We start from the raw sequence: 6,000 nt of genomic DNA on the forward strand, positions 1-6,000 counted from the left end.
CAACCAGCAACGCTCTCAAGCTAATTGTGCACCCACGGGGCGGGCTGCTACTTTCCAAGATTACAACCTACCAACTACTGGATGCGATTTGCACTGCTGCTCGCTTCACCAGGGACGCTGTTCGTCACGAAGACCTAATACAAGCTAATCTGACCCAGAATACTTTCGCGTCGAAAGTATTCGAAAGTCGTCGAAAGAGCTGAACGGGTGTTGCAACTGAAAGAGATCGCCGTTGACAACAAGGCGTATGAGATATCCGTCTACTGCGCTCCAGATGATAGTTCGAGCCGTGGTATGGTTCGCGGCGTCGACCTGCGACTGGATCGAAATACAATCCAAGCAGAGTTATAAGACAACCGTAACCCACCCATTGTGGACTTTCGGCGGCTCGGGAACACCACCGCAGTACTCATCACATTCGCTCAGCGCTAAGTGCCTACCTGGGTCTACTTATGCAATAGTCGCCACAGATGCAACTTATTCAAGAAGTACGAGGTGTGCTATCGCTGTGGCGAGTTTGGTCATCGAGCCGATGGTTGTGCAAGCACAACTACCAACTGCAGAGGTTGCGGACTATCCAGTCCTACCAACGACCACACGTGCAAACCCATATGCCGCCTGTGCGGCAAAGAACGTCTCACGGGCGGTAGTCGCTGCAGGGAAATTTTCAGGTTTCCTTACGAAGTCAAGCGCAGGAAGTGGGAGAAAATTCGAAATGCTGAGGAACAGAAACTCAAGACCCAAGAGACCGCAAAGCGGATCACACTCCAGCGCACCAGCCGATGGGACCGGCAACGCTCCGATAGCCAGGAGCGGCAGCTCTTTTCCACCGCTCAAGTCTCCCGCTCCACGGATGGGTTCTCAGGGGACCTCCCGGATCAATCCCGGGCCACCTGCGGTCGTCCAGCAGACAGGGGACTCTCCTCATCTTTTGCAGCAGCCCCCTGGGCTACCACCATTTCTAGCCGATCTACGAGAACGTCAAGAACAGGTGAGTATGCAGGAAGGGACTCCCACTACTCTAGACACACACAAAGCGATTATGGAACTCACAGCAGTCATCCAACAACTTATACTCACAGTAGAGGCTCTCGAAAAGCCAACGGCCACACTCACTCCGTCTCCTTCGCATCCGCAGGGATGATATGGATCAGTACCTACGGATATCGCGCCTCCCAACCGATCCGCACAAAAACGCGAAGCAACGTCTGACACCGACTCACCCGCGGAGGGTTGGCAGGCGCGTTTTACCAAAGTTGAGGAAAGCTGCAACCTCAGTCAAAATCGCATCGAGGCTTTAGAAACATACATCGAACGCTCACTCCACACAATCGGCTCACAAGTCACGAAACAATTTGAGATGCGACAAGAACACGAAACTGGCCGGTTACAGTACATTCCTATCGGAACCAGTAAAACCTCGAATAGCTACTCTCGTCAAACGTAATCTCACTGTCCTCCAACACAATTTAGAACCAACTTTCCCCGAATACGTCTTCTTCGAAATATTACCTCGACTCTCGCGTATTCGTTGCACTAGTCTGTTTATAATTATTGTCTACAGCTCTCCCAGAGCTCATAAGGATATTTTCGGTCCGCTTTTCCTTAAAGCCCAGCAGCTGGCGCAGGGGCAACCCCTCCTCATTCTCGGTGACTTTAATGCGCATCACCGCGCTTGGAGCTACCACTATGACTTTGCTAAAGGTCGACGCCTTTGGAATCACTGGCACACGCACCAGCTGACCCTTATCACGGACGTTTCATACCCCACTAGACACGGTACGAGCCTACACCGTGATACAACGCCCGATCTTGCCTTTACGACCTGCGGAGTTAACGCGACTTGGTGTCACACTCACGAAAACTTTGGGAGTGATCACTTCGTACTCGAAATCGTAATACACGAGCCCACCAGGCAATGTACGCGGCCGGCTCAGGCGATTAACTTGGACTCCTTCCGGACGCACAGGAAACACCAGGACAAACCTCCCGCTATTACTGATATCAAGGCGTGGACAACCGAAATTGTCAAACAAGTGGCCGACGCCACTCAAACCGTCGAGTTAGAGGACAGTATCCCACACTGCGACCGCTACTACGCCCATCTGTGGGAGCGCAAGAAGTCACTCGGAGCTCTACTTCCCACTAGGAAATGGGACCGCGATATCCGGCGTAGACTGGCGTGCGCACATACGAATATTGAGAACTATGCAATAGAACTCACTCGACAGAGCTGGCACAACATATGTGACCAGATGAACAAGACTCCGAACTCTCGTAAGACGTGAAACTTCCTTCGACATTTACTCGACCCAGCAGGAGGCAAGCTCCAGACGCGCCAACAGCTCGAGCGAATCTTCCACCAGTATCCTGGCACGTCTGACGAGCTCAAACAAGAGCTTATAAATATTTACGTCCGACCTGAACCAGCAACCAACCTCCCCTTCTATCAGGGCGCGGACAATCTTTGTCTAGACGCCCCAATCACTTTTGCGGAGGTCCGAGCAGAACTCAATCGCCCCAAGACGACTTCAGTGGCCGGCCCTGAACGCATTTCAAATAAAATGCTTAGGAATCTAGACGACGCATCCATTCATGCTCTTACCGACTATTTTCAAGAATGTTGGGCCAGCGGTACCATCCCTCAAGAGTGTTAATGCGCCAATCTAGTCCTCATCCCCAAGCGGGGAAAACCACCAACCTTGGCCAACCTCCGTCCCATCTCTCGCACGTCCTGCTTTGGGAAGCTGATGGAACATGTTTTCCAGACCAGACTCTCACGATACCTTGCAAACAACCATCTTCTACCAGACACAATGCTCGGCTTCCGCCCTCATTTAGCGGCCCCGGACATTATGCTTCCCCGTCATCAGGTAGTCTTGAGATGTACACTAGACACGAAAGTCATCGTCGGCCTCGATGTTGCCAAGGCATTCGACAACGTCCTCCATGAAGCGATTCTTCAACAACTTCAAGCTCTCGGTGTTAGACATTGCATGTATGCGTACAGCCGGAACTTTCTCACCGACCGCACAGTGCAACTTAAAGCCGGCACTAGAGATCCTTGCATCATCTCTCCGGGAAACCGTGGCGCGCCGCAAGGCGCCGTACATTCGCCGATGCTTTTTAACGTCGCACTGATAGGCCTGCCAAAGCTAGTGGCCGACACCCCCACCTGCATCACAGCATTTATGCTGACGACCTCACACTTTGGATCACGCGCGGCAGTGACGGCCAGATTGAAGAGACTTTACAGACCGCGATCTAATGGATTGGAGATTATCTAAGTACAGTTGGCCTCACTTGCTCGGCGACAAAGTCCGAGTATATCATCATCCTTTCCCCGGAACGACACCCTTCAAAGATACGTCCTGAAATCAACCTCCAGGTGCAAGGAAACCCGATTCCTCGAGCAGACAACATCAGGATCTTGGGCTTGCATCTACAGGCCAACGGCAGCAACAACATCACAATCCAACGCATCGACCAGTCGGTTGTACAGATCGGACTCCTCCTTAAGCGAATCTCCAACAAGCATCATGGCATGCGAGAGTCTAACCTCCTGCGCCTCGTTCAAGCCTTCATCTGCTCCCGCATCACCTACTCTGGACCCTACTTACGTCTCACTCGTTCCGAAAGCGAGCGGCTAGAGGCGTCACATCGAAAAGCATACATGACGGCCCTAGGTCTTCCCAAGCCCACAGCTACCCTTAAGCTCATGGCTCTCGGAATCTCCAATATCGTGAGCGAAATGATCAAGGCAACCCTCACCGCCCAGTATGAGCGGCTCTCACTCACACACGCAGGCCGAGCGGTACTGCAGCAAGTTGGGATCTCCCCGCCGAGATCGGCCCCAGGTTACGCTGAACTTACACCGGATTATCGCCTAAATCTCCGCATTCCTCCCATTCCCAAACGGATGCACCCGGAACACCACGCCGAGAGACGGGCCGACCGGGCTCGTCAACTCGATGAGCGCTTCAGCGGACGTCCGGACGTCACGTATACGGACGCCTCTTACCATCCATCGAGGGCAGCGATGGTGGCGGTAGCTCTCGCCCCTCACCGCAGCTGGTACACAGCCTGCAGCATTCGCAATGCAGAAACAGTCACTGCAGCTGAGGAGCTTGCCATTGCGCTAGCGCTAGCAAACCCTAATACCAAAGTCGTCATCAGTGACTCTCAACCGGCTATTCGCAATTACGATGCTGGCCGTACCTCCTGCCAGGCGTTAAACATCCTACGTTCTACAGTACCCTCTTCCCCAGCTCGCTAACTTCTTTGGGCTCCAGCCCACGAGTCGCTCAGCGGAAACGCCCAGGCATACACTCTCGCTCGAGATCTCAGCTGCCGAGCCGAGAGTAGGATCAGCCACCCTGCTTCCGCTGACACTAATATCTCACGTGCTTCTCTGCTCGCCACTTACACAGGCATACTCCAGCACTACCGACTCCAACGGTGCGCATATCCTCCCGCACACCGCTATCTAACAAGACGCGAGGCCGTCCAATGGCGCAACCTGCAAACTGGCAGCTTCCCACACCCCCTCTTATACAGCAGGACCTTTCCGAATCAGATAGCCCCCATGTGTAAACACTGCTCAACTCCGGCCACACTCTTACACATGATGTGGACTTGTACACATTACAACACAGACAATTCAAACACCCCAGAGACGTGGGAGTCTGTCCTGTGTACTTCCGAGCCAGTAGACCAACGCTGGCTTATCCAGCGCGCGGTGCAGGCCGCGGCATCCCAAAGGATCCCCTCCGACCTCCTCTAAGTCAGCGCAACTGGTCCTTTGACTGGTCCCCTGTTTTTTTACCGCCATAAAAGAGTTCACCACCACTACAAGTCAATTCGTATTGCTAGTCTGGCCCTACCCAGGGCCCCACTATATGAACTGTACATCAAAAACAAATACAGTAGTACTTTCTACGGTAACGTATAGAACCCTCTCCTATCGGGAGGCTGTCTTCCCACTTGCCTCCTGCACCCTGTCGCCCCATAGACACAAGCGTTGCTAGTAAAATTAAATTCCAATTTTCTTTCCCAGAATGTTCTGGTCGGCTGCTTGGGTTAAAACCCGCGAGTAAACAGCTTGACGAGACCCACGCAGCCAATATAAAGCAGGCCAGAATACAATAAAATAAAAATACAAATAAAAGAAGCAAATACATTTTTTTAATGTTTTAAATGCAGCTAACCGGATCACTAATATAAGTAATGCAATGGAAACATAGGTATATCACAACAGCATCTAAATATCAGTTCTGCAAGCAAAACAAACTAGCAGGATATATTCACAGAATCACTGAAAAAAAATGACCGCAGATAGTGCACACTTTAACAACAATATAAGTGCGAAATTATAATAGAGGCCATGAATGACAATAAGAGAGAACTTTATAACTGTGGAAGATACCATCGGGTTACATAACTACAAAACACTGATACAGTGCAGCTTTAGTGGACTGGTTTACGTCTTTTAATTTATTTAATATTGAGGGAAGAGTATATTCTAATGTCTGCAGCCCATTGTCCGTGCAAAGAAATGGTACCAGCCACTTGTCTGTGTTTCGTGGTTCACTAGATGTCTATTTTCTTTCAGCAGGGTGGCATCTTTAATCATAGTTCTGAAGCTGAAAGGAAAATAATATAACAGAACTCGAAATTCATACATATTGTCACATTAGGCGGTGCATACGCATAAGGAAAGAAGAAGAAAACTCTCGTGAGCTTGAGAGAAGACGACGTCCAACAGCGTCGGCTGGTGCCTGCTGAGAACGTCTGTTTGAAAGCCTTGTCTTCGGTGTCCGCCCTCTGCAACAAGCTGAACTACCCCGTAACACCTTGGTGGAGGTACTTTCGATTCCCCTTGCCACAGCTTCTCGTACTTTCGCGCCAGAAACCTGGATTTGCGCAGTGGACGTCATCTCCCTGAGCTCACCCCACCGACCACCACAGTAAGCATGGCATCCCAGGACGCATCACCCGCTA

The 6,000-nt window shown here is 51.3% G+C and overlaps 1 pseudogene; it reads left to right on the plus strand.

Moving 5' to 3' along the window:
* The first annotated feature begins 2,564 nt into the window (after positions 1-2,564).
* On the plus strand, positions 2,565-4,783 carry LOC146187866 (uncharacterized; annotated as a pseudogene).
* The last annotated feature ends 1,217 nt before the right edge of the window (positions 4,784-6,000 follow it).

The sequence above is a fragment of the Amblyomma maculatum genome, chromosome 5 (genome assembly GCF_055883805.1).
Source record: "Amblyomma maculatum isolate TAMU_Amacu chromosome 5, ASM5588380v1, whole genome shotgun sequence".
Lineage (NCBI taxonomy): Eukaryota > Metazoa > Arthropoda > Arachnida > Ixodida > Ixodidae > Amblyomma > Amblyomma maculatum.